The sequence below is a fragment of the Capricornis sumatraensis genome, chromosome 4, assembly GCF_032405125.1.
Source record: "Capricornis sumatraensis isolate serow.1 chromosome 4, serow.2, whole genome shotgun sequence".
Classification (NCBI taxonomy): Eukaryota; Metazoa; Chordata; class Mammalia; order Artiodactyla; family Bovidae; genus Capricornis; species Capricornis sumatraensis.
Window position 1 is genome coordinate 22,176,526 of NC_091072.1, and position 8,783 is coordinate 22,185,308.

Consider the following 8,783-nt stretch of genomic DNA (forward strand, 5'->3'; position numbering starts at 1 on the left):
TGTATACTATCATGTACGAATTGAATCGCCAGTCTATGTCTGACGCAAGATACAGCATGCTTGGGGCTGGTGCATGGGGATGACCCACAGAGATGTTATGGGGAGGGAGGTGGGAGGGAGGTTCATGTTTGGGAACACATGTAAGAATTAAAGATTTTAAAATTTAAAAAAAATAAAAAAAATTAAAAGAAAACAAAAAAAAATAAAATTAAATTAAAAATAAAACACTAAAAAAAATGTAATCACAAATATAAACATCAAACATAATTTCATCAAAAATTAACATGTTTATTTTGTGTTTTCAAAAATATCCTTCAACTACAAACTATCTATTAAAATTAAAACTAAAATATAATTTATAATTAAGAAAAAAAAAAGTGTTGATCAGGTTGTTTAGAGAGGATGGGCTATAAGCAGGTGAGATTAGAAGTAAGGACAGTTCAGAGGCTGGATCTGCTTTCCAGGTGTGAGTAGGTAGGTGGTGTGATGGAGCATGGGGATTGTTATGAAGGTTGTTTCATTCACATTATGTTTGTCAGTATTCCTGGAATGTGGTCTTACCAGGTATATAAAGCATTCAGTTACCAAGTAAAGTTGTCAGTAAGAAGTTGCATGAAAACATCTAGAGCTCAAAGGAGAGTTTAAACCTGAATTTACTAGAATAAAAGAGTTGGAGTCCTTAGCATTTGTATTATAATAGTTGAGTTTTCAGAGGGCCAGTGAATAACAGCCCTTTCTCAATTTGAAAAGGATTAAAAATATATGCATAGAATTTCTTCCTTATACCATGTATAAAAACTAACATAAAATGGACCAAAGACTAAATATAAAAGATCAAAGTATAAAATTCTGAGAACTTTAATGTACATCTTCATGACCTTGGATTAAACAAAGGCTCAGGCCATGAAAATCATAAGCAACAAAACAATTAATTGCACTTTATCAAAAATGAGATTAGTTACTTCAGAGGTTACTCTCAAGAAAGAGAAAAGGCAATACACAGAATGGGGAAAAATAGTGGCATTTTCTTTGTCTGATAAGAGTGTAATATCTAAAATATATAAAACTTATGACACTCAACAATTTTAAAAAAAACCAACTTAAAAGGGGACAAATGATTTGAATAGCTGTTTCTCCAAAGAAGATACATTAATGGCCAGTAATCTCATTAAAAAAAAAAAAAAGCATTCAACATCATTCAACATCAACATACAAATAAAAACTGTGGTAAGATAGCACCTCACACCCACTAGGATGGCTTTAATAAAAAAAGATGGATTTTTATTAGAAAGTGAAAGTGAAGTCGCTCAGTCATGTCCGACTGTTTGTGACCCCATGGACTGTAGCCCGCCAGGCTCCTCTTTCCATGGGATTTTCCAGGCAAGAATACTGGAATGGGTTGCCATTTCCTTCTCCAGGGGATCTTCCTGACCCAGGGATTGTACTTGGGTCTGCTGCATTGCAGGCAGACTCTTTACCGTCGGAGCCACCAGGGAATCCCTTTTATTAGAACACCGTATTTTTCCAAAACAGAAAGATATGTATAGGAGTGATTAAAGTTCAAAATATAATAGTAATTATAATAGATCTGGGTTGAAGATTATCAACCAATTACACCTTTGGGCGCAATGAACTTATCTTTATCCCCATAGTCGTAGGTGGAATTTTTACTGGGACTCCACCCTCCAGGATGCAGATTTCCAAGCATCCTCTCTGCAGTGGACCAAATAAACGAAAACACAGGAGCAGCTTAGCCAAGCCTACCAGGTTTCTTCTTGCAAATGTACTAGATTACATAAGAAGCCAGAGTGAGGCAAAAGTGTTAAGCCTTGCCCAGATCTTTCTCATGGACACCTGAACTCAAAGAAACTGAATGCCTCACGAACACATGAAGAACAGACCTGAGTTTAGTTCAGTTTTTCGGGTTTTGTCCATTTTGCGGGGTTTTGTGTTCAGTTTTGAATTTTGTGACCATGGAACTTTTCAAGTGAAGGTGGTGGAGAGATGAGTATATGCATATGGTGTTACAGTCTCATGTGACTCTGGACTCTTAAAATTAAAGCCTCAAGAAAGGACAGAGAAGGTTAAGAGTGAGTCTTACCAGAGTTCTCTCTTCCAGCCCACCAAATTAGGTTCACAGCTGTCGTAAAAGTGGTTGAACAGAAACAGTGGATAGTTCATGTTCAAAAGTGCAAATTCATGATGGATGTCTGCTACAAATTTTAAAAGCTCTTATACCATGATGTTTATTGTTTTCCTAACACTTACAGCTTTTTATATGGAGACCTTTAATTTATGTTTTTGTTTTTTGGTTATGAGAAGAGTTTTACTACATAAATCTATTGGCTTGGGATTGAGAAAAAACATGTAAAAGTCATGATGCCTAAATATTTTTCCTAAAAATGTTTATTCAGGCATTTATAGAACAAATTGACAGCATTTTGTTGCTATAAAAAGAGAAATAAATAAAAATCTTTTCCAATGTGGCTGGCCTTTTCTGGAGATTATGCTGAATGGACTGTTTTATTATGATAAGCTAAATAATCCAAAAGTTTCCACACACTGAAAAACTTAATGGTTTGTGAAAGAAAGGTGTCCTGGGAGCTGGTATAAAAGCATGGATATAAAAGCAAATACACCAGGCCCTCACGTTCGTAAGAAAATTATCCAATTCATTGACTACTGATTGCATTTTATTATCTGAATCAATACCAGTGCAGTTAATGTGGCAGTTAGAAATCATAAAAGTGAAGATAGGATAATTGTTCCCCTAAACAGAAACCTTATGTAAATATTTTAAACCTCATATAGCAAAATCACATTGAAATGTAGAGAAACATGGACCCAAAGAGTGCTGCTGGCCTTAAGCAACTTGAGGTTTCCTTTGCTCTTCAATAGACTTCTTTTACTGTTTAATCAAAATGTTAAGTGCCTGCCAAGGCCAAAGGGAGGAGAGTTTAACAAATTTATTTTTACAGCTGCCTTTACAACTAAATAAACTCATTAAGCATATTACCCATTCTGTATTTTAATTGCCTTGAACATTTTTAAACTATTATATCTGTCTTACATAACAGAGTCATAGAATTTTAGAGATGGAAATGACCATATAGATCATCTAATGTAATTCATATTCTAGATTCTGCCTTTCACAAACCATTAAGTTTTTCAGTGTGTGGAAACTTTTGGATTATTTAGCTTATCATAAAAAAAAACAGTCCATTCAGCATAATCTCCAGAAAAGGCAGGGCGCATTGGAAAAGATTTTTATTTATTTCTCTTTTTATAGCAGCAAAATGCTGTCAATTTGTTCTACAAATTCTAGAATAATTCATTATTCTAGAAAATAATGTCTGCAAATGTTAAATAATTAGGTAAAAGTTATATTTTTAACTAGAATTGGAGCTGAGAGTCTTAATGGCTCCTGAGTCCAGCCTCAGAATTCTTCTTGGAATATTCTCCTGGACAGAATTCTTGTAAGCCTTTATTCTTAATAAAGTTTGAATTTTTAAGGATAAAACAAGAAAATGTTTTGTCTGGTAAGTTGAATCATTTGCTTCTGAAAACTGGAGACTTTTGTCAACTCGAAACACATTATCCTGTAGCTGTGGTTTTTATGCTTTTGGAATTTTTGTATCTGTCCTTCTTTCTAAAGATGTTTTCCTCGTATTTTCAGTTTTCACTCCTTTTTTTTTAATGAATTCTGGATTTTTTTCAGTTTTTGTCTTTTGATTAGCCTATTCGCTTTTCTCTTGTCATTGTGTTGTTTACTGCTTCCACTGTGTATGTTCCCTAATTTTTATTACAAAGTACAGGTCTGGGGAATGCCAGAGCTTTTTCAAATGTACAGGCTTATGTCAGCCATTTATGTATCACTTGAATTGTCCACTTCCCAGGGTGTGCTGTTTCCCAGATTGTGTTTGATTCTGCCTCAGTCTAAGTATTATTTAATTCACTTATGTTTGTCAGTGTAGACATTAAAGTGAAAGTGTTAGTCACTCAGTCGTGTCTCTTTGTGAGGAATATGCTCACCAGCCCAAAACCAAGGGATGGATTCTGAGACACGAAGCATGGCAAAAGCAGGACTTTTAATGACAGTCTTGAAAGATTGGGTGTCTGGTGGGCAGGCACACCCAGGGTGGTTACAACAAACAGTTTATTCCTTAACACACAGGCCTTTCCCTCCAGTTCCTCATTGGCTGAGTACTATGGGGTGTACAATCTTCCTGGATGTTGCCTGAGTTTCAGTATTTCCATATAGGGTATCCTTTCTCCATTCCCAACTTACATCTGCATTTTTCAACAAAGACTTTCTTGCTAGTTTATCCCTTCCCCCAGCATCCTCTTTGCTTAGGGACCCTCCAGGTGCTTGAACTGTGTCACCTCTGCAAGTCTATTTAGGGCACAGGCAATGGGTAGAGTCTTGTCTCTCTAGATTATGATCCAGTCTAATCTCCCTTCCTCAATCCTAACTTTATCTAAAGAGTCCAGACCTCAATTTTGTCATGTCCACAAGTCTAACTGTTAGTGCGTTTCCACTCAGAGCTGGCTACTTTGCCTCGAAAATGGACCACTTCAAGTTTCTCTCTTGCATCTTTGTGACCTCATAGACTGCAGCCTGCCAGGCCCCTCTGTCCATGGAATTCTCCAAGGCAAGAATACTGGAGTGGTTAGCCATTCCCTTCTCCAGGGATCTTCCTGACCCAGGAATTGAACCTGAGTCTCCTGAATTGCAGGCAGGTCCTTCACCATCAGAGCCACCAGGTAAGCCCTGGTGTGGATGTCAGGGAATCTCATTCCATTTGGCTAAATTTTTAGTGTTGTTGATTCCTCTTCCCTAAAGGGCAAGAGAACCATTCATCTTTCTGTTTGTTTTCCCCTTTTGGAGTTATTTCTTTCTTTTCATAAGTTTTTACAGAACTATATGGTTTCTTTGAATTTACTAAAATGTCTACTGTATTTCTACTCACTAAATTGGATACATAGATCCTTTCAGGAAATTCTCCCTATTTCCCAAGGTCAGTAATTCTCACACAACATAATAAGTGCATGAAGAATAGCAAGGATATTTTAGTTTGTCTGAACTTTTTTTCCAAACACAGTACATTCTGTTTATGACAACTTGTATTAAGTTACATTCAACACAACTGAAAAATGTAAAAATAGTGGAAATGGCAATTTGAACAGCCAGCATTGTTAGAATACATAGCCCTTCCCACTTTATGGTGCTTAAGACCTTGAAAGATTGCACAGAATGGAAAATAACCATAAGAATCCTGACATGACTGATGTAAAATAACATTTAGTTCCCACAGAGAAGCCTTTCTTCAAAAACCCTGTTAAGGTTAAACATCTTTCAAAAATTCAACAAAGAACACATAGCATGAAAATTGACTCTTAGTAACACCTGTTAGAGGGAAAGAAGAGAAGAATATTTTACACCAGGGCAGTGAGAGGGAAAACTGAGAGTGTGACTAAAACCCAATATGAAAACTCGTCTGTTGGTGCCAACACTGATTTCACACTTCTGCGTTAGCTGCCAGTTCTATTTTAAATTATTGAGTCTCTGCTGTTAAAGAAATAGGTGGGGTGTATCATGAATACTGCAGTCTTACTTGTGGTTGGGAATTGATATATCCATGACGTGCTTTACTTCTGAATGATACTAGAAATTGTCCTTGAGATAAATAAGCAGGTAAGATGTTAGCAAAAATAGGGCTAAAAAATGATTATTACAAGAAAAAAAATAAGGATACTGTGAACTGTTTTGCAACCTTATATAAAAATAGAAATCATGATATTTTCTTTTTGTTTAGTCGCTCAGTCTTGTCTGACTTAGTCATGACTGACTCTGCAACCCCATGGATTGCAGCACACCAGGCTTCCCTGTCCTTCACTATCTCCCAGAGTTTGCTCAAACTCATGTCCATTAGGTCAGTGATGCCATCCAAATGTCTCATTCTCTGTCATCCCCTTCTCATCTTGCCTTTAGTCTTTCCCAGCATCAGGGTCTTTCCCAATGAGTTGGCTCTTCCCATTAGGTGGCCAAAGTATTGGAGCTTCAGCATCAGTCCTCCCAGTGAATATTTGGGGTTGATTTCCTTTAAAGTTGACTGATTTGATCTCCTTGCTGTCCAAGGGACTCTCAAGAGTCTTCTCTAACACCACAGTTCAGAAGCATCAATGCTTCGGTTCTCAGCTTTCTTTATGGTCCAACTCTCACATCCATATATGATTACTGGAAAAACCATAGCTTTGACTATATGGGCCACTGTTGGCAAAGTAATGTCTCTGCTTTTTAATATGGTGTCTAGGTTGGTCATAGTTTTTATTCCAAGGAGCAAGTGTCTTTTAATTTCATGGCTGCAGTCACCATCCACAGTGATTTTGGAGCCCAAGAAAATAAAGTCTGTCTCTGTTTCCATTTTTTCCCCATTAATTTGCCATGAAGTGATGGGACCAGATGCCATGATCTTAGTTTTTTGAATGTTGAGGTTTTAGCCAGCTTTTTTACTCCCCTATTTCACCTCCATCAAGAGGCTTTTAAGTTCCTCTTCACTTTCTGACATAGGGGTGGTGTCATCTGCATATCTGAGTTTATTGATATTTCTCCTGGCAGTCTTGATTCCAGCTTGTGGTTCATCCAGCCCAGCATTTCACATGATATACTCTGCATTAAGTTAAATGAGGGTAACAACTACAGCCTTGATGTACTCCTTTCCCAATTTTGAACCAGTCCATTGTTCCATGTCCAGTTCTAACTCTTGCTTCTTGACCTGGATACAGGTTTCTCAGGAGGCAGGTTAGGTGGTCTGGTATTCCCATCTCTCTATGAATTTTCCACAGTTTGTTGTGATCCACACAGTCAAAGGCTTTAGCATAGTCAGTGAAGCAGAAGCAGATTGTTTTTTGGAATTCCCTTGCTTTTTCTATGATCTAACAGATGTTGGCAATTTGATATATTTTTTTAGAATTGCCTAAAAATTAAATAATTCTTAACTCATCTGTTTGGCACATTCTATGGAAATTTGTATTCCTGTAGCTCATAGAGAAGGCATTAGCCAAGAAACTGGTAAATGCCATTTTCCTATAATGTTTATCTATCTGTGTAAGGTGGCATAAATATTTTTGGAAAAATAAGATAGAACTCACAACTCCAGTGTAGAAGCAGCTTGTATTGGAGTGGCATAGGCATAAGGTTATTTGATCTTTAGTCATTCACTTTTGAATTGTTTGCATTTTATAATGTATATGTGTTTGTATATTATGTAGATGTAGGATAAAGTTGCTGGGCTGTAAAAATTTGTTATTTCTCCTGAAAGAGGAAGGAGCCACTCTTGAGAGCAGAGCCATGGGCCACAGAGATTATTCTACAAGCCTTGAAACTTGATAAATGTTAGCCCAGCTAGATTTTGAAATTGCTTAAAAGGGTGATTCTGTTGTCTCTTTCATTTTCTCTTCTTGGATAAGAATATCCATAACTGTTGTTCTATGCCTGCCACATGGGGCTTTCCCAGGTGGTGTTAATGGTAAAGATTCTACCTGCCTATGCAGGAGACACAAGAGACATGGGTTCAAACCCTGGTTGGGAAGATCTCCTGGAGTAGAAAATGGCAATTCACTCCAGTATTCTTGCCTGTCCCATGGGCAGATGGGCCTGGTGGGCTACAGTCCATGGGGCCACAAAGAATTGGACCCGACTGAGTGAGTGAACACACACCCACACCCACGTGCCTGTCCCAGACTTTTATTTGGGAGGCAAATCAGTTATTTCCCAGCCTCACAGGTCCAGAGATGGAGAGAAAAATTTCCCCAGGAAGGAATGTACCCAGAACTCATCTACCTAATTTAGATGACTTAGATGATGAGATGTGGGACTTCTGAGCTATTGACACTTGCATAAGATTTTAGACTTAACTTGATACTGTAACATGTTCAGATTCCTTGGGACTTTTGGATGAAACTAATGTGTTCTATATGTGGCATAGATGTTGAATAATGGCCCTCAAAGATGTTCACTTCCTAATCCCTAGAACCTATGAATAGTTTGCCTCATTGTAAGAGCGACCTTGTAGATATGATTGAGGATTGTTAAGTGGGAGGTTTTCCTGGATTATCTGAGTCCTCCTGGGATTCTCCAGGCAAGAACATAATCACAGGGGTCCTTAAAATCACAGGATTGCCTCTTAGCTTGCTTAGTCAAGGAGAGGGAGATTCTGCTAGAGCAAGCCTTTGTTGCTTAAACTATTTAAATACTATATGTCAAAATGAATAGTACATGACTGGGCTCAAGAGATGCACCTCTTTCAGAGTTTCAGCTGGATTTTTCAGACTTGTTCTCATTGCTCTTTTTGATTATCAAATTCCCCTACTTTGGGACTTTCTACAAGAATTAACATAACCATTTTACTTCTGGTATTTGCCTGTGTTGTAGTTAGCCTGGGCATCCTTTCTTGAGCCTTAAATGCAACTGCACAGCCACTGTCAAATCTTAATTATACAACTTCTCCTGCAACAGAGAAGCAGAAGGGACTCAGTTCAGAATAAAAACAGATTTGTTATCTGGGCAAGCTTCTCAACAATATAATATCGGCAGAGGTAAAGATGTGGATATCTTGAACTAATGTCTTTCCTTCTAACTTTGACCTTAGACAAAAAAAAATGGAATTGGAAAAAAAAGGTTAAAAATATCCTGCTCTTAGCAGAAAGCTGGCCTGCCTCTAAAAACTAGAATGTAGTGTTCTCTTGCTAGACAGAAACAATTTTACAGAACACCCATGTTA